The sequence below is a fragment of the Dipodomys ordii genome, unplaced genomic scaffold (assembly GCF_000151885.1).
Source record: "Dipodomys ordii isolate 6190 unplaced genomic scaffold, Dord_2.0 Scaffold20, whole genome shotgun sequence".
Lineage (NCBI taxonomy): Eukaryota > Metazoa > Chordata > Mammalia > Rodentia > Heteromyidae > Dipodomys > Dipodomys ordii.
The window spans coordinates 10,182,530-10,203,459 of record NW_012267236.1 but is presented as its reverse complement, the minus strand read 5'-3'; the positions used below and the strand labels follow the sequence as shown (position 1 = coordinate 10,203,459).

The 20,930-nt window shown below is 39.0% G+C and overlaps 1 protein-coding gene across 1 annotated transcript in view; it reads left to right on the top strand.

The window, feature by feature from the left end:
* Ncoa1 (nuclear receptor coactivator 1) overlaps window positions 1–20,930 on the top strand; it is a 155,777-nt gene that overhangs the window by 13,529 nt on the left and 121,318 nt on the right. The window lies entirely within an intron of this gene.

Sequence of the window (20,930 nt, the reverse complement as noted above, 5' to 3'; positions counted from 1 at the left end):
GGACTGCTTTTGCTGTGTCCCACAGGTTTCTTTGTGAGGTGTTTTCATTTTCATTGAGTTGTAGGAAATTCTTTAATTCTTCTCTGATCTCTTCTGTTACCCAGGCGAGCAACACTGTCTTTCAAAAATACTTTTTCATCATTTCTTAATATATTTTTTTGGTTACCTTTCCTAGGTTTTGGTATTACAACTAGACTGGCTTGTTTGTGCATCAATATAAATCACTAGTATTCACTATTTTTTGTTTGGAGATCCGATGCTGGAGATTGAATTTAGGACCTTCACTAGCCATGCAAGCATGCCACCAGTTAAGCCACATCCTTATCCAGTATAAAGTTCTTATTCCTTTTCTTCTGTTTTCTTTTTTCTTGTGCTGGTGACTGACCTGAAGGCCTCATTGTACTAGGAAAGTACTCTGCCATTTTAGCTATACCCTAGCCCCAAATCACCCTGCTTTTTAATTTTTTTTCCAACAGTACAGTACTGGAATTTGAACTCTGGGCAGGCACTCTACCATTTGAGCCTCACACCGACTACTTCATTTTACGCTTCATTTTGGATATCTTCTATTCTACCTGTCTAGCTTGCTATTAATCTTATCCAATATAGTTTTTATTTTTAGAAATTCCATTTTGCCCTTAAAAAAATCTTACTCTTCTCTCTTTAACACTCTGTCATGCTCTACTTTCTTGAGCATATTTATAGTAGCTCTTTTAACATTTGTATCTGTCATGTTCTCCATGTCCCTATCAGTCTGTATGTTTCTGTCTATTGATTTACTATTTCTCGTTATAGGTGGTTTTCCTTTTTGCTTTCTTTCACTCTCTTTCTCCTTCCTTCCTGCCTTCCTTCCTGCCTTCCCTCCCTCCCTCTTTCTTTTCTTTTCTTTCTTTTTTGTATTCGAGATTGAACCCAAGACCTTGCTTTTGTTTGACAAATACTCTAAATATTTCCCTCTTCATTTATGTGTCTGTACATTTTGATCAGAAGTCAGAGATTGTGAATGTATTACTTACTGCTGGGTTTTGTTGTATTCCTTTAAATAAATTCAGTCTGAGTTTTTGTATAGTTTATTTTTTTTAGATCAATTTGGTGTTACCTTAATCAAATTTTGTTAGGTTGGGTCTAAGTATTTAGCAACCTTTTTAGCCTAGAGCCTATGCAGAAGTTCCTTCTGAGAACTTTATGCGCTGTCTCTTTTCACAGAGAATACAAATTCTTTATAGCTTTATGTAGGAATCTTTGACCTCTTTTCCTAAACTCAGGTAGTTTTCTTTCCCATTTAACAAACCAGTACTCAGCTTTACTCCCCCTCCTCCTTTATCTCAGAATCCCACTCCTGCTTTGACTCTGGTCCAGGATGTGAATATTGTTTTTCATCTGTTTTATTTAGGTTTTTTTATTATCTAACGTGAGGATAAATCTGATCCTTGCTACTTCATTTCATCATGGCTGTTGAACTCAGGGCCTCATATTTGCTAGGCAGGCATGTTACTACTTGAGTCACACCTACAACCATTTTTACTCCTGGTCTGATCTGGATTATGATTTTTTTCCCTCCAGTTCTGGGGCTTGGGCACTGGCTCTGAGTTTCTTCTGATCAGGGCTAGTGCTCTACCACTTGAACCACAGTGCCACTTCTGGTCTTTAAGAGCCCCCCAGACTTTCCTGTCGGGGCTAGCTCCAAATCCTGGATGCTCAGATCTCAGCCTCCTCAGTAGTTAGGATTACAGGTGTGAGCCACTGGTGCCCAGCAGTGATTCTTTTTATTCTTTCCAAGAGGCTGGGATGTCAGGTACAAACCACTAGAGACCAGCTTTCATGGATGAGATGAGGTCTGAAGAACTTTTTGCCCCAGTGTCAAGGAACTGTGATCCCCTGATCTCTGCCTTGAAAGTAGCTAGAAGAATTACAAGTGTGAGCCAGCACTATACCTGGCTTATTTGTGGAACTACATATTACCTTTTCCATCTTCTTTTTCTGTAGATTGAAATGTAGGACTTAGTAAAAGACTCACATTAGCTGAGTGCTGGTGGCTCACGCCTGTAATCCTAGCTACTCAGGAGGCTGAGATCTGAGGATCGCGGTTCAAAGCCAGCCGGGGCAGGAGAGACCGGGAGACTCCTATCTCCAACAAACCACCAGAAAACCGGAAGTGGCGCTGTAGCTCAAGTGGTAGAGCACTAGCCTTGAGCTGAAGAGCTGAGGGACAGTGCCTAGGCCCAGAGTTCAAGCCCCACGACCAACAAAAAAAAAAAAAAGACTCACATTTTGTTACCTGCTTGTCCTTGCTATCCTCTCCTGAGAAATGAATGAGTAAATAAATTAGCAACTGAATAAATGTGCATTTCCTAAAATTATTAATAATTATATATGCCATTGATTTAATATATTTTCAAGAAACATTCTAAGTTTTTATTTTAAAAACTTAAAAGATTTACTGACATTTAGTCCTTTTTCACATCTGACATAACTGCCTTTCCTCACCTTTCTTAGTCTCTTTTTGCATTTTGATTGTCAGTATACTTATGAGTCATATGGAAAATATTTGGAATTTAACTAATTTTTTGGCTAAACTCATAGTTTCAATTTTTCTATAGATAAACTGTGCATTAAATTATTTCATTTTTGAGTCAGCTGGAAACTTTTGACAGATTGGTATCCAAGCACTTGGGTGATAGTACTTTATGAAATGCAAATTGGCTACATCAATGTCTTCCAGCTCTAATAATTCTGTGATCTATTTTGAGAGAGTGTGCAATTTCTATTGCCTTTAGTTGCACTTGCTTGGCTTGCAGCAGACAATGTTTGCATCACAATAGCTTTTCATTTCAATGCTTTATCATGGTTCAATCTTTTTGCAATTTTTTTCAAATTTAACTTAAAATTCAACTGCATATGAGTTTACCTAGGCAGTTAGGTCACCTCTGGTCATAGCTAAACATAACTTCTGAGAAAAGATTTTCCCAAAGGTTTACACATGTTCAGGTGGTGCTGTACATCATAATACAATCATTAACTTAGTATTGGTAGATTTTTAAAATTTTTATTTTTTAATTATTATAAAGATGATATACAGAGGGGTTACAGTTACATAAGTCAGATAATGAGTACATTTCTTTTTGGAAAATGTCACTCCTTCCTTCATTCTCTCCCAGTTTTTCCTTCCCATCTTCATCCACAAGTTGTATAGTTCATTTTCCATGTAATATTTAGTGAGTACCACTGCTGCATTTGTTCATCCTTTGTTTCCTCCATTTTGTGACCACCCCTACCTTTACCCTCCCCCAAACAGATAAATGGACAAACAAGACAAAAAGAAAAAAAAAGAACAATCAACAACAAAAAGAAAAATCTTGTTTTTTTTTCCCCTGGAGTTCATGTCAAGATGGTAGATTTAGAAATCTAAAATATGTCAGGAAAAAAGTGTCTGTAGAATTAAAAAAGAAGAATTTACAAATTTAATATACAATAAGCAAGCATAAAATCAGTCAGTGATCAGTCTGAATGATCAGATAGCAGTTAGAAAATCTACTGTTAACAGAATGACTATATTCCTAGCTACTCAGGAGGCTGAGAGCAGAAGAATCTAGTTCAGAGCCAGCTGGGGCAGACAAAACAGATCTCTAATAAACCACCCAAAAGGTATAAGTACAAGTATAGAGTAGCAACCTTGTGTGAAAAAACTAAGCAAGAACATGAGGCCCTGAGTTCTACTGGCACGCACACAAAAAAATGTAATATTGAGCCTATCTATATCCAAATGTTATAATTAACCTTGTAAAACAGAAATTGAGCAGGAAGAAGAAAGAAAGATACAGTTAAAAAAACAAGTGATTGTTAAAAATGTGGTACATTTATGTGAAGAAAACTAACACATACAAAATAAAACCTGGGGCTAGGAAGGTGGCTCAGTGATAGAGTACTTGCCTTGCATGCATGAGGAGGCTCTGGGTTCGATTTCTTAGTACCACGTAAGGAGAAAAAGCCGGAAGTGGCTCTGTGGCTCAAGTGGTAGAACACTAGCCTTGAGCTAAAGAGCTGAGGGACAGTGCCCAGGCCCAGAGTTCAGGCCCCACAACTGACAAAAAGAAAAGAAAACCTACAAAAATGGAAAAGAATTACAAATTTTACCTTAAATAGTTACTGTATTACAAAAATATTACAGTAAGTTCATCGATACAATATATACTAATTAGATAAGAAGGTGACATAGAGGAGCTGGGAAGGTGGCTCAGTGGTAGAGTGCTTGCCTTGCATGCTTGAGGCCCTGGGTTCGATTCCTCAGCACCACATAAGCAGAAAAAGCCAGAAGTGGAGCTGTGGCTCAAGTGGTGAGTGCTAGCCTTGAGCTGAAGAGCTGAGGGACAGCGCCTAGGTCCAGAGTTCAGGCCCCACAACTGACAAAAAAAAAAAAAAAAAAGAAGGTGACATAGAATAAAGAGATAAAGGAAAGAGTTGAATTTCATTGGTAATTAAAACAATAGTAAATAAATTTTTTCATATTTATTGAGCAACCTATCATAAAGAAGTCCATATGGATCTAAGTACTCATGCATTGCATTTATAATTGGCATATCATTTGGAAGTAATATGGTAGTAGTATCTTAAAAGCCAGCTCTAGTGGCACTTGCTACTCAGGGGAAGGCTGAGATCTGAGGATTGAAGTTCCATACCAGCCAGGGAAGAAAGTCTGAGAGACTCTTATCTCCAATTAATGACAGAAAAAGCTGGAAGTGGAGCTGTGACTCAAGGGATGGAGCACTAGCCTTGAGCAAAAGAAGCTTCGAACAGTGCCCAGGCCCAGAGTTCAAGCCCTAGGACTGGCAGAAAGAAAGAAAGGAAGGAAGAGAAGGAAGGAAGGAAGGAAAGAAGGAAAGAAAAAGAAAGAAAGAAAGAGAAAGAGTTATAAACATACCCAAGGCCACTGATTTACTATATTTTTCTTAGAAAATGACCCTAAGTAAATAATTCAAGGAATAACAAAGCTATATTAGAACTATTTTTGAAACCAAAGTTTTAGACTTCAGATCCCAAACTTTCCCCTATGAACCAGTAGGGAGACATGGTAAAGAACAGAGAATTTTGACCTAACTATGTGCACTTCAGTCCATCTTCAGCTTTCTTTTGGATATAGACATGAGCTGTAGGTTTAAATAGACCAAGAACTTGGGATCAAGGGGAGAAGGAGGTATACATAGTAATTCAATAGTGCTCCTCACCCTTGTGGCCTTAATCTTTGTTCTCTGAGGTTTCAGAGAAGTTGTAATTATCACCATAATCACTTAAAAGGAGCAATCTAGTTGCTGTTGTCTACATGTGGTCTGCCCTGAGATTTTGGCTGTTCTCTTCCTTTAGGGCAGTTTCCTCCATACTTCCTAGTAAACATTGGGTTGGTTTAGTCTTTCCCTTCCTGGAACCCAAGGTGACTGCAAAGTGACTACTGGAGGGAAAGACTCAGATCAAAGAACTTGGTTGCAAACTGGAGGCTAGGTCTATTTTTTATCCTCTCTAGTAAATTTATGAACCCAGGTAAGTAGCTAGTGCTATAAAGCAAAAGCAACTTAAGTGCTAATTACATGTCCACAACAGTATTACTTATAATAGTAAAAACTAAAGATATTTAGTTAGCCAACAGTGGAAAATTTGAGGTATTACAATAAATTATTACCAAAGTCAATTCCTGTCACTAACATTTAAGTTAACATTATATGTTAACATATAAGTATTAACATTATAAGAGCATGGACTATATCTGTCTTCTCTACAGCAAAACATGAATAGATGGCCTATACTAGGTACTCAATAGTTACTAGCAGTAGCCAATTGAATAATGCTTGACCCCAGCTGCCACTCTGGTGCTTTAATTGTTTTTCATCTAGGGTCTTGCAGTTTTTCATAGGATTGTAGTGTGACCATGGTCCACCAACCTCTACCTTTTGAATGGGTGGGGTACAGTGTATGCAACCATGCCAAGCCTAGCACTAGTTTTTGAAATGAGTAACTCAGTGGAAGAATGCTGTTAGAAACAGCATTATGATGTACAAGTCGTTAGGTCGAAAAATGAACTTTACAATCTTGGTGGTGGTGGTGGGGAAATGGATGGAGTGGAGGGAGGTGGGGGGAAGGATGGGAAGGGGAAACAAAGAGGAGGCAACAATACTTGATAAGAAATGTACTCGTTATCTTGCCCTTGTAATTGTAACTCCTCTGAAAGGTATTTTCACAATAAAAAAAAGAAACAGCATTATATATTATATATTATACATATATATATATATTTTTTTTAAAGAATCTTTCTATATAAGAGCTAGGGATTGAGTTGATTGAAAGAACTTCCCGGAGGAATTTGAATTAAAGTTTGGACTTTTTTAGGATATAGAATTTCTTGGTAGGGGTTAGGTAGATAAGTCAGCACTTCAAGAAGAATTGGTCTGAGGATTGGCCCACTGAAGACTAGAGGATAAGATAGAAAATGAGGCACAGATCAGGAGGACAGGACCTTGAGTGGACTTGTAGTGCATGCTGATTTGTGGGATTTCTTCTGCTATGTACGAAATGATTGATGGTTTTTCAACAGAGATTAACACCGAAAGAGCTTTATAAGTCTGGAAGTTACCCCGACTGTGGTATGTAAAATAGACAGGGAAATCTGGGTCATAAGTTGGAAATAGACTAGAAACTGATGTCAGAGTTCAATGGCAATACAAAGTTATGGTATTTCTCATCTTCAACTATGGATAGGAATCTTGCTAGTTGCTTTTTTTTTTTTTGGCAGATAGTGTCTTTATTCATTTTAAGAGGTAAATTTTGTTAGGAAAAGGAATAGTGTTATTAGAATATTAAATTTAAAAATATATATAACAAAAGATTTATTGAAATCTTATTTAAAATGATTTTCAAATATGTTGAGGGTTATAACAAAGCTGTCTTTAAAAGCATTTATTTAATTTGCCCTACAAGTATCTGATTCTTAATTTTTGTCTTTTTAAAAAATCTTCACTGAAGAAGAGAACTATGTCAGCTATCACTGTTTTGTCAACTATGTTGCTAGAATATACCTTTAAAGATTATAATCTTCTAATGAAGAATTGGATTTTTAAAATGATGAATTTCTTTTTTGCACTTTCCAAAAACAAAGGTTTGTTATTTGTTTTTTCCCCTGGCTTTTTAACATGTTAGCAACATTTGGGCAGGGAAAGTTGACATTTATGAAGCAGTCTGTTATGCTGAATTAGGATCCTGAAATTTATTTGGAATAAACTAAGAAACCACTTTGTTAGCAACTCTTTCTTATTTTATTTTTTGTCGGTTGTGGGGCTTAAACTCGGCCTGGGCTGCTGTCCCTCAGCTCTTCAGCTCAAGGTAAGTGCTCTACCACTTGAGCCACAGTGCCACTTCTGGTTTTCTGGTGGACTTTCCTGCCCGAGCTGGCTTTGAACCGTGATCCTCAAATCTCAGCCTCCTGAGTAGCTAGAGTTACAGGTGTGAGCCACCCATGCCTGGCTGTTAGCAACATTTGTGTAAAAGTAATTTATCATTGTCCATAAAATGGAAAACATTACAAATGATCTGTAGATAAGCATGTACAGATTCTTCAAAAAGTAAGGCATTTTTTCAAGCAGGTACAGTGTTTTTAAGTACTGGTATTTAAATTCAAAATTAAAAATTTAAACAAAAGCTTTAGAATAAATAATGAATTTTTAATTGAATTCAGTTAAACTGTTTATAGCCTAGAAGAATAAACCCAGGTGCCTAACTAAATTATTTTTATTTTAAGGGTTCCATATTGAATTGAAAAGGACTATGCAGAGTAGGCAGTACTTTACTTGAATCCTAGCATGAGTGTTTGTTCTGCATACCAGATGCTGGGCTTGCATACATGCATAAGACATGATCTTTTCCTTAATAGTCTAGCAGTTGTTTATAAACTGTATAATAAATATTGAGATAAAGGTAATCATAATATGCCATGAGAACATAGAGATTAATTTGGAAAAGGGACATGAGGAGAGAGAAGGTAGAGATTTGCAGACAAGAGAACATGAGTTGGAACTTGAGTGATGGATAAGAGCACACTCTGGAGAAAGGGAGAAAAGAATGTTCAGAGATTGAGTACAGCATGCAGGAAGAAGGAGTTTCTTCTCATTAAATACATAACAATTAGGATTTTTAAAAAATATATAACTTTTAGCCGGGTGCTGGTGGCTCACGCCTGTAATCCTAGCTACTCAGGAGGCTGAGATCTGAGGATCGCGGTTCAAAGCCTGCCCGGGCAGGAGAGACAGGGAGACTCCTATCTCCAACAAACCACCAGAAAACCGGAAGTGGCGCTGTAGCTCAAGTGGTAGAGCGCTCGCCTTGAGCTGAAGAGCTGAGGGACAGCGCCCAGGCCCAGAGTTCAAGCCCCATGACCGACAAAAAAAAAAAAAAATATATATATATATATATATATATATATATAACTTTTATATATAAAAGCAAATTGTCTGAACTATGAAGAAGCACTTGGGGGATAATAGATGTGTCTGTGGTGGTAACTATTTTAGGTGTTTTCATATGTTAAAACTTACTAATCTTAGCCAGGCTTCAGTAGCTCATGGCTATAATCCTAGCTACTCAAGCAGCTGAGATTTGAGGATCGCAGTTCCTAGCCAGCCCAGGTAGGAAAGTCTGTGAGAGTCTTATCTCCAGTTAATCACCAAAAAGCCAGAAGTGGAGCTGTGGTTCAAGTGGTAGAGTGCTAGCCTTGAGCACAAAAGCTCTAGGAGCACAAAAGCTCCAGGCCCTGAGTTCAAGCTCCAGGACTAGCACATATACACCAACTTATTGTTCTGGCAGATTTTATTGCATATAAACTTTATCTCAATAACATTGATGCAAAAATGGTCTATGGAATTATAGATCTTCTGAATTTCTATCTAGTATTTAATATATTGAGTCCCAGGGGAAGTTTTCAAAACTTACTTTGAAAATACCTATTTTCAAAACTACTTGTCTTAACACAAGGATAATCACATAAATCATATATCACAAAGCAAAATAAATAAGGGCTTTCATGTCAATGACATTTTATTTTATTTATTTATTTTGTTGGTCATGGGTCCTGAACTCTGGACCTGGGCACTGTCCCTGAACTCTTCAGCTCAAGGCAAGTGCTCTACCACTTGAGCCACAGTGCCACTTCCAGTTTTCTGGTGGTTAATTGGAGATAAGAGTCTCATGGAGGGGCTGGGAAGGTGGCTCAGTGGTAGAGCGCTTGCCTTGCATGCCTGAGGCCCTGGGTTTGATTCCTCAGCACCACATATGCAAAAAGAAAAAAGCCGGAAGTGGCACTGTGGCTCAAGTGGTAGAGTGCTAGCCTTGAGCTGAAGAGCTGAGGGACAGCGGCACCCAGGCCCAGAGCTGAGGCCCCACGACCGGACCCCCCCCCCAAAAAAAAGTCTCATGGATAGTATGATAAACAATTGCCTCTGAATTTCTGAATTCTGGTATGAAATTTTTTTTGTAAAATACCTTCAAATCACAAAGAACTTTGCAATGTATGCTTCAAGTTTTCTATAAAATGAATAGGTTAAAAATGCAGAAAAAAGTCTCATGGACTTTCCTGCCTGGGTTGGCTTTGAACCATGATCTCAGATCTCAGCCTCCTGAGTAGCTAGGATTCCAGGCATGAGCCACTGGCACCCAGCTGTCAGTGACATTTTAGTGGAGAAAAGAGATAAAAAAAAAAAAAAAGAAGAGCCCGGCACTGGTGGCTCACGCCTGTAATTCTAGCTACTCAGGAGGCTGAGATCTGAGGATCAAGGTTCAAAGTCAGCCTGGGCAGGAGAGACCATGAGACTCCTATTTCCAATAAACCACCAGAAAACCAGAAGTGGCGCTGTAGCTCAAGTGGTAGAGCGCTGGCCTGGAGCTGAAGAGCTGAGGGACAGCGCCCAGGCCCAGAGTTCAAGCCCCACAGCCAACCAAAAAAAAAAAAAGAAGAAGAAGAAGAAAAATGAAATGATTTTTTAACTCAGAAATTGTTATGAAAAAATTAAAACACTGGGTACAGCACTACTTATGTTAGGAAAGTCTCATTTTAGATAAGAAGGCCAGGTAAATCCCAACTGAGTCATTCACAGCTCCAGCCTGTTAATTATGTTGTTCAAATCAGACAGACACCAAAATCAGTCTAAAACTAAGATTAAGCTAGGCATGCTGGTGGTTCATGCCTATAATCCTACTCAGGAGGCTGAGAGCAGAGAATCACAGTTCAAAGCTAGCCTGCGCAGAAGTCTGGGAGACTCTTATCTCCAATTAACCAGCAAAATACCAGACTACAAGGTGTGGCTCAAGTGGTGAAATGCCAGCTTTAAGTTTAACCCTTCTTTTTGTACTTTGTATCCCTACTTTTTGTTGTTGTTGTTGTTTTAACCCACAGACTTTTCTGCCTGGGCCGGCTTTGAACCTTGATATCTCAGCCTCCTGAGTAGCTAGGATCATAGGTATGAGCCACCAACACCATGCCAAACCCTACTTTTTTTTTTTTTTTAATGCCCTAAATGAGATTCTAAGCCTGGTGCTGGTGGCTCACACCTGTAATCCTAGCTACTCAAGAGGCTCAAAGCCAGCCCAGGCAGGAAAGTCTGTGAGACTCCAGTTAACCCCCAGAAAATCAGAAGTAATGCTGGGGCTCAAAGTGGTAGAGTGCTAGCCTTGAGCAAAAGAGCTCAAGGAGAGTGCCCAGACCCTAAATTCAAGCCCTATGACCAATAAAAAAGAAACTAAATGAGATTCTATAATCAACTAACATATTACATAATGTGTCAAGATAGTATTTTATTTTCTCAAGAGTTATCATTTTAAAATAATGTTGTGTTTATATTTATTAAGCATACTCAAGAATAGCTTAGATATTATATTGCTTATTTCTCAAAAGTAAAGGAAAAGTAAAGGAAATAAATCATATGTTAAAAATTTAAAAAGCATGGCCTGGGAAGGTGGCTCAGTGGTAGAGCGCTTGCCTTGCATGCCTGAGGCCCTGGGTTCGATTCCTCAGCACCACATAAGCCGAAAAAGCTGGAAGTGGTGCTGTGGCTCAAGTGGTAGAGCACTAGCCTTGAGCTGAAGAGCTAAGGGACAGTGCCCAGGCCCAGAGTTCAGGCACCATGACTGGCAAAAAAAATAAATAAATAAAAATAAAATAAAATTAGGGACATATGTGTGTATTTTTATTATTATCAGGAAGTCTGTTAGGTCAAGCCTCATGAAATTGCTATTTTTTTCTGCATACAAAATGATAGAATATTGTCTGTTTTGTGTGGTTCAGCCCAATATTTTTTTCTCCCAGATTAATTACTTTCTTGACTGGCAAAACATATAGGATATCCTGGATGCTTAAATATCTATTAAATGGTTCTTGGTTAGGTTTCTATTCAAAAGTTATAGGAAATATTAATTTGCAAAGAAACTAAAAATATAATTCTTTTTTTGTGAAAATAAATTTTCCTACAGAAGTAATTTTTTGTTTTGAAATATTTACTAGATGATGGGTAAGGTCCAGCTCCATTTTGGACATGATTTTATTTTCCTTTAAAACAGCTTTATGTAGCTCATGCAACAGAGAAATTAGTATTTGCCCTATGTTTAGTCTATGTTCTTTTTTATATTTCCCAGTTTTTTTTGCAGTGAAGCTTAGGCTATGTTGTAGTTTATTGTCAAGGTGATGTCCAGAGGGGTTACAGTTACATAGTAAGGTAGTGAGTACATTTCTTGTCAAACATTGGTACCCCCGCCTTGTTTTAATCCCACTTTCCCTTCTCCCCAATGCCCTCCCCCCAAGTTGTAAAGTTCATTTCTAACACGTTGTCTTGTAAATATCACTGTTGCATTGTTCTGCCCTTTGTCCTTCGTCTTACCATTTTGTTGTTCTCCTTCCCTTCCCTAATTCAGACAAACGTATATACAATACACAGGGTACCAAAATCAAATACAGTGACAACAAGGGATAAACCATAGGGAAAAAAAGGAAAAATGCATCCCGTATCTATCCCATTCTGTCAGAAGGTAACTATCATTGAACATTTGGTATCTGTCCAGATATTTTTTCATCTATTTTTAGATAAGTATGTACAGCTGGCTGTGGTGTTATATTCCTGTAATCCCAGCACCTGGGTAGCAGAAATAAGAGGATTGGAGATCAGAGCCAGCCTGAGATACAAATAAAATGTCTCAAAAGCCACAAAAATAAGCCAGCCAGGTGCTGGTGGCTCACATCTGTAATCCTAGCTACTCAGAAAGCTGAGATTTGAGGATCAATTGTGGTTTGAAGCCAGCCAGGGCAGGAAAATCTGTGAGACTCTTATCTCTATTTAATCCCTCCTCCCCTCAATAAAGCAGGAATAGAGCTGTGTCTTAAGTAGTAGAGCACTAGCCTTTAGCAGAAAAGGCTCAGTGATAGCACCCAGGGCCTGACTGGCACAAAACAACAACAAAACCCAGAACAAAAATGATGACTATAGCCGGGTGCTGGTGGCTCACGCCTGTAATCCTAGCCACTCAGGAGGCTGAGATCTGAGGATTGCGGTTCAAAGCCAGCCCGGGCAGGAGAGACCGTGAGACTCCTATCTCCAAAAAAAACACCAGAAAACCGGAAGTGGCGCTGTAGCTCAAGTGGTAGAGCACTAGCCTTGAGCTGAAGAGCTGAGGGACAGTGTCCAGACCCAGAGTTCAAGCCCACGACCGACCAAAAAAAAAAAAAGATGACTATATGCCCACATACATACATATACATATACACTCACAAAAATATGCATTCGAACATATTTGTAGGAAATGTATAGCATTGTATGAAGATTTTTATGTGAATATTATGTAGCTTGACAATGTAATTTTATTTTCTTTTATAATGTGGTTTTCAGTTGTTTTTCAGTTTCTGTATCTCATTTTGTACTACAAGTGTACCATTACAGCTGACTGTTATATATTTTTTAAAATTACAAACAGTGAAGAAAGGAGTCATTTTGTATGTGTCTTTTCATGTACCCACATGAGAGTTTCTTTAGGATAAAGACAACTGGAATATGCATTTTAAATGTATTTTGTTGTGGAAAATTTCAAATGGAAGCCAAAGTAGACAAATAGAATAAATAACTCCTACTTAACTTCAACAATGATCTATTGGGGCTGGGAAGTTGGCTCAGTGGTAGAGCGCTTGCCTTGCATGCCTGAGGCCCTGGGTTTGATTCCTCAGCACCACATAAGCAAAAAGAAAAAAAGCCGGAAGTGGCGCCGTGGCTCAAGTGGTAGAGCACTAGCCTTGAGCTAAAGAGCTGAGGGACAGCGCTCAGGCCCAGAGTTCAGGCCCCACGACTGGACCCAAAAAACAAAACAAAACAAAACAATGATCTATTGGTAGCCAATTTTGTTTTTGTCTATATTCCAGCCCACTTCTACCCTCATGTTCTGAAACAAATTCAAACATCTTGTCAGTAGATCTGTATATATTTCATGATGAATGTGGAAAAGATCTTTTTTTATTAGAAGGTCTTTTTTTTTAGGAAGAACATAATCACAGCAGTATTAAAAATTAATAGTGTTAGATGCTGGTGGCTCATGTCTGTAATTCTAGCTACTCAGGAGGCTGAGATCTAAGGATCACAGTTCAAAGCCAGCCCAGGCAGGAAAGTCCATGAGACTCTTATCTCCAATAAACCACTCAGAAAACCAGAAGTGGTGCTATGGCTCCAGTGGTAAAGCACTAGCCCTGAGCTGAAGAGCTGAGGGACAACACCTAGGCCCAGAGTTCAAGCCCCATTACCAAACCAAAAAAAAAAAAAATTAACAGTAATTTGTTATCGCTAAGTGTTATATGAAGAGCTTTTTTTTGAGATTGGGTTTACTTTGTAGCTCAGCTAGGCCATGAAGTGGTAATCCTTCTGCTTCAGCCTCAGTGCTAGAATTACAGGTATGTATTACCATGCCTGCCTTAAAAATAAAGCATGTTTTTACTACTGTTTTTGTTGGAATTAGGATTTACCTCACCCCCTCCATCATGCTACCTCAGCCCATTCTCCTCCTCAAAACCACTCCAATAGGCATTGTTTTATTTTCCTCATTCTCCTTACCAACCCTCCTCTCTTGTGTTGCTACTCACTTCTTCAGAGACTGCCCTACTTTCCTGTCATTCATTTCATTTTTGTATGAACATTAATTATACCAAAGGTTTCACTATGGCATATCAGATGCTACACCTTATATTTTGTTCAGAATAACCCTCTCTATTAAGCTTTCTCTTTCCCTGCTCCCACAATCTCTTATTGACTGTAGCTTTCTCAAAGATTCTTATGTTGTCTTTTCTTTTCTTTTTTTTGGCGTTCATGGGGCTTGAACTCTGGGCCTGGGCGCTGTCCCTCAGCTCTTCAGCTTAAGGCTAGCGCTCTACCACTTGAACCGCAGCACCACTTCTGGTTTTCTGAGTGGTTTATTGGAGATAAGAGTCTCACGGACTTTCCTGCCTGGGCTGGCTTTGAACTGTGATCCTCAGATCTCAGCTTCCTGAGTAGCTAGGATTACAGGCGTGAGCCATCGGTGCCCAGCCCATTATTTCATTTTTATATGTGGCTATTTAATATTCCCTGGTACATATATACGTGGGCATGTCCACATACACATACATTTGCACACACACTATATTTTCTTTATCCAGTCATCCTTGGCTGACTCTACTGTTTGGCTCCATATGGGTATGCGGGTACCTTTCTTGAGTATTGATTTATACTCCATCTGGCATATGCCCCAGAGTGGTTATGGCAGACTCATAAGGTAGATTGATTTTTTAGCTTTTGGAGGAACCTCCATACTGATTTCCATAGTGTTTGCACTAATTTATATTCCTACCAGCAATACATGAGGATTTTCCCCTACCCCCCAGTTCTTGTCAGCATTTGTTGTTTTTCTGACAACCATTCTAACAATACGAGATGGAATGTTAGTATAGTTTTGATTGGGATTTCTTTTATGACTAAGGAGATTGAATATTTCTTTTTGCATCAATTAGTCTTTTGTATTTCTTCTAAGAACTGCCTGATTTGTTTGCCCACTTATTAATTGGAGTAATTGTTCTTTGGCTATTTAGAATTTTTTAAGCTCTTTATATATTCTGGCTATTAATTTTTTATCCATTAAATAGTTGTCGAAGATTTTCTCTCATTTTATGGTTTGTTTCTTGGTTCTGGCAATTGTATCTTTTGCTGTGCAGAAACTTTAATTTGTTGTGGTCCCACTTGTTCATTCTTCTTATTTTCTGGGTGATTTGTGGAGTTCCATTCAGAAAAAAAAATACCTGTACCTGAATCTCCCATTGTTTCCTCTGTGTTTTCCGATAGTAGATTTAAATTTTTATATCTTTTTGTGAGTTTTTAAGAAATCTAGTCCAAGTTGATTTTTGTACAAGGTAAGAGGTAAGGTCCAGTTTCAGTCTTCTGCATGTAGAGAACCAGATAACTGTCTTTTCTCCAGTGTTTGTTTTTTGCTCTTTTGTCAAAATTTCTCAGTATTTGTTTTTTGTTCTTTTGTCAAAATTGCCTTTGTTGTACTTCTGTGGTTTTATTCCTGGATCTTCAATTCTGTTTCATTGGTCTTTGGATCTATTTTTTGTGCCTTTGCCAAGCTGTTTTGTTGCTTACCTTTTGATATAGTTTGAATTCAGTGTTGTGATACTGAACTCCCATTTCCTGTGCTGTGTGTGAGCAGTAAATATTCCTTTTTTTTTTTAAGCAAATATTTCTTGTCTCCATTTCTCCCTACGTTATCCTGTTTTACTGAAGTAAGTCCATGCTAAAATTTCCACTTTGTGAGACTTGGAGAGTCTCAACTGAGAAGCATCATCTTACAGGCATGGGCCATCATGCCTGGCTTCTTTTTTTTTTTTGGTCCAGTCGTGGGGCCTGAACTCTGGGCCTGGGCGCTGTCCCTCAGCTCTTCAGCTCAAGGCTAGCGCTCTACCACTTGAGCCACAGCGCCACTTCCGGCTTTTTTCCTTTCGCTTATGTGGTGCTGAGGAATCGAACCCAGGGCCTCATGCATGCAAGGCAAGCGCTCTACCACTGAGCCACCTTCCCAGCCCCATGCCTGGCTTCTGTAAATGTTCAGTTGGTTATAAAGCTTGATGAGATTCAGGTTTGAGTTTTTCCTTGTCAGGATTTATTTCATAGAACGTGTTTAATTCTCAGTATTGTTTGTATTCTTTTTATTTGTAGTTGTTCGTTTTATTCATTTTTCATCTTTGATCTTTTATTATTGTGATATTGCTGAGAATTGAACAAAAGGGCATATGCTTGCAAGGCAGGACTCTACCATGGGAGCCACACCTCTAGCGAAGACTCTTTTTCTGAGACACTTTGAAGTACTTCTCCTGATTGGATCTCAAAAACCTGTGGTTTTGTGTAAGAACTATGATGCTTTAGAGATCCCTCATACATCATCTGTAGCACCTCCAGCATTGCTTTTTATCTTCAGAATTGCTTTTGCTCCTCTTGGTCCTTATGCTTCCATATGAATTTTTGGATTGTTTCTTACTTCTATGAAAAATGATATTGGGACTTTGGCGGATTGCATTGAATTTGTACACTGCTTTTTTTTTAAATCATACTAATTCTGCCCTTCAATAAGCATGAAGGTCTTTCCAACTTGGTGCCTCCTTCAGTCTCTTTCTTCAAGGTTTTCTTGTTTTCATTGAAGTGTCTTTCATACCCTTCCTAACTAGTACCTAGGCATTTTGTTGGTTGGTTGGTTGGTTAGTTGGTTGGTCAGTTATGGGGCTTGAACTCCGGGCCTGGGTGCAGTCCCTCAGCTCTTCAGCTCAAGACAAGCACTCTTACCACTTGAGCCACAGCACCACTTCCGGTTTTATGGTGGTTAATTGGAAGTAAGACTTTTTAATTGGAAGTAGGACTACTTTCCTGCCCAGGCTGGCTTTGAACTGCCATCCTCTGATCTTAGCCTCCTCGGTAGCTAAGATTACAGTCATGAGCCACTGGCACCCAGCCTACGCATTGTTTTTGGGGTGTTGAAATACAATTATTGAGCCATACCTCCAACTCTTTTGCTTCAATTGTTTTTCATGGTGTCTTGTGGTTTTGCTTGGGGCTACCATGATCTTCATATATATGCTTCCCTCATTGCTAGCATTGCCGTGCATGCTTCCTTACCCAGATGTGGGTTGAGATGGAATCTTACTAATATTTTGCTCCAGCTAGCCTCAGACTACAATCCTTTTCATCTCTGCCTCTTGAGTGTCTGGAATTACGGGCATGGACCATCACGCCTGGCTCTCCTGTGCATGTTCAGTGGGTATAAAGCGTGATGAGATTCAGGTTTGAGGTTTTTCTTGTTGGGATTTATTTCTTAGCAAGTGTTGTAACTGTCAGTAAGGAAGCATATGATGAAGTATATAATGATATGCATTTTTAAAGATGTCTCCACATTGTCTTACAGAATTGTTGTTTTAGCCTTTACTTTCATTGTGCCTAAAAGTATCACATGGTTCTAAAATGTTTTTCCTAGCATTACTTATTCAATAAGTGCTAGCTGTGAGCAAAAAGAGCTCAGTGTTGGCACTGAATTTAAGCCCACAACTGACAAAAACAAAAACAAAACAACAACTAAAAAAGTTTGTGTGCTTTGTCCACATGAGGCAAGAAACCTTTATTTCTTGGGGAATTTTTCAGCCTCAGCCCTAGGTTATTTCTTTTTACTTCTTGAGACTTGATGATATGGAAGATATATCTTTTATATTCACACTGGTCCCAACACTGCTTTCAGGATATTTTCTCTCTGTCATTTAAATTAAGTAGTTTCTATTATTGTCTTCTACCTCATCAATCAGGTCTTTTCCCTGTCCTCTCCTTTCTGCTATTGCATCTATCCTTTGGGTATGATATTTGATCTGTTGTGACTTTTTAGTCCTAAAATGTCCATTTAGTATTTACATTGGTCATTTCTTGCTTTGCCCTATTTCTTGTATATATATTTTCCCTTTGGTACTCTTTATAAAGTTTTTCTTTCAAGTATGTGTATAATTGCTCCTTGAGCCATTTGTTAATCATGACCAGTTAAAAATTATTTTCAGATCATTTTTCCTTTCTCTGATGTTTTGACATTGGCATATGTAGATTGTCTTTGTTTTTCCACTAAGTTTGAGATTATGTTTAATTCTTGATATGATGAGTGATTATTCATTTGATACCTAGATGTTTGGGGAATTATGTTCTGAGATTCTGTAATTTGTTTAAATGTCCTGATTCAGCTGGCTTTTTCTGGAACTGCTGTAGCATGCTGTGCCTTATTACTGCCCTATGGATACTGCTCCATGCTCTCTACTTTACCTCTTTTGAAACTCACGTTGGGGGTTGATTCTAACTTACTCAAGGTCAAGGAAGGGAATTCTGCCCTACTCAGAGACTCCTTCCCTGAAGGGAGCAGGAGCAGGAGTTGCTTCCTTATTACCGTTCTTAACATGGTCACTACAGGGATGTGGTCTTTACTGTGAGGAGGTAAGAGGCCTGAGTCACCAGTAGGCCTCCTCTGATACCTAGCTACCTATAGCAGAGAGGGGAAGGAGTCTCTTGTTACTGTCAGGTGGAAGTCAAGCTCACTCTTGGTCTTCACTGACACCATGAGAAGAGAGGTCTTCATCTGCTGGAGGGCTCTGGTAAGGAAAATTTTTTTGTAAGGAAAACTTTTGTAAGGAAAATTGAGTGCTTTCACCCAAACTACAGTTTTGTGTTTTGTTTTGTGATGTTTAGCTAACTGTAACCACTTTTGTCTGGATTGTCTCATTCCTGATCATTTGACTAGGGAGAGAAATGGTTAGTTTTGCTTGCTTGCTTGATTCTTTTAGGGAGTAGATAGGGAATCTGATGTTTTTAGGCTGCCAACTTTAGCTCCAAGTCTAGGATGTATAAAGTAGAAAAGAAAAAAAAATAAAGTAGAAAAGAATACTCACAGAACTTAGCTATCACATTAATGTTCCTTGGATCCTGAGCTCTCTACCTGCTCTGTTTTCTCTCTTCCTTCAGTCTTAAGTATGCTATGGATAATGTCCAGGGCTGGTTCACTTAGAATCAATCTTTCCTTCTCTTTCCTTCTCCCTTTCTTTCTTTCTTTCTTTCTTTCTTTCTTTCTTTCTTTCTTTCTTTCTTTCTTTCTTTCTTTCTTTCTTTCTTTCTCTTTCTTTTTTCTCTCTCTCTCTTTCTTTCTTTCTTTCTGTCTGTCTGTCTTTCTGTCTTTCTCCCTCCATCCTTCCCTCTTATGCTTCCTCCTCCCCCTTCCCCTTCCCTCCTCCCTCCATCTCCCTTGCTCTCTTTCTCTTCCTCCCTTTTCCCCCTTCTCTCTTCCTCCCTCTCTCTTCTTTCTCCCCCTCCCTCAATCCCTCCTTTTCCTCCTTCCCTCCATTTTTTTTCTTGTGCTAGAGGTAAATCCAAGGCTTTTCTCAGGTGAGGAAAGTACCACTGAGCTACACTGCTAGTCCAAGTATTTTACTTTTCAGTTGCTTTGTTTTGCTGTAATTATCATTAAAATCCCCTGTAGCTCTTTACACAAGCATCCATATACTTACTATGCTTGCATGTGCTTGATTGGATAGAATTTTGTCACTGTAGCTCTTTTTGAAAACTTAAAAATAGGGCTGGGAAGGTGGCTCAGTGGTAGAGCGCTTGCCTTGCATGCCTGAGGCCCTGGGTTCGATTTCTCAGCACCACATAAGCAAAAAAGAAAAAAAAAAGAAAACTTAAAAATACTATAATTTTACTAAGGTATACAGAGGGGTTACCGTTTTATAGGTCAGGTAATGAGTACATTTCTTTTTTTTTTAACAATCACGCCTTTGCTTTTTTTTTGTTTTAAATAAAAATCTGGTGCATTGTGAGAAATAAAGTTTCATAATTAATCTTTTCTACTTCAGTGGTATTGAAGTTTGACTGAGGACTTGATACTTATTAGGAAGGGACTTTACCTCTTGAGCCAGGCCTCTAGCCCATTTTTGTTTGTTTTTGAGAGTCTTATTAAAACATGCACAAAGGCTGTGAATGTGGCTTAGTGGTAGAGTGCTTGCCTAGCATGCACAAAGCCCTGGGTTCATTTCCTTAGCCCCACATAAACAGAAAAAGCAGAAAGTGGCATTGTAGCTCAAGTAGTAGTGCTAACCTTCAGCAAAAAAAGCTTAGGAATGGTACTCAGGCCCTGAGTTCAAGCCACAAGACTGGCGAGAGAGAGAGAGAGAGAGAGAGAGAGACACACACACACACACACACACACACACGCACACACACACACACACACACACAGAGTCAGGTGGTAGCTCATGCCTGTCAGGCACAGGAGAAAGATTATTATGAGGTTTATTAGAGGGGCCATATATCCCCCTGGAGAGGGAACAATATGGCATCTGCCCTCATACTGGTGGGTAACTCTGGGTTAAATGGCATGCACAGGTAGGTCTGGGAGGGAGTGGCCAGTTATGTGGTGGAAACTCTAGGTTAGGGAGGAGCTCAGGTTCTAGTGGAGCTAAGGACCAGAGGTGGAGATAATGCTAACACCTGTAATCCTCAGAAGGCTGAGATCTGAGGATCACAGTTCAAAGCTAGCCCAACAGGAACTTCTGTGAGACTCTTATCTCCATTTAACACCAGAAAACAGGAAGTGGCACTGTGGTTCAAAGTGGTAGTGTGCTAGCTGTGAGCAGAAAGAGCTCAGAGACAGTGCCCAAGACCTGAGTTCAAACCCCAAGACTGTCCAAAAACCCAAAACTACATAAAATCTCTAGACAGAGAAAGTGTACCAATGTAGTTTTATAAATTAGTTACATCGTTTTTTTAGAGCTATACAAAAGATGAAACTAGTTACTGCTTCTCCTCTCCCCTCCCCTCCCCTCCCCTGCCCTCCCC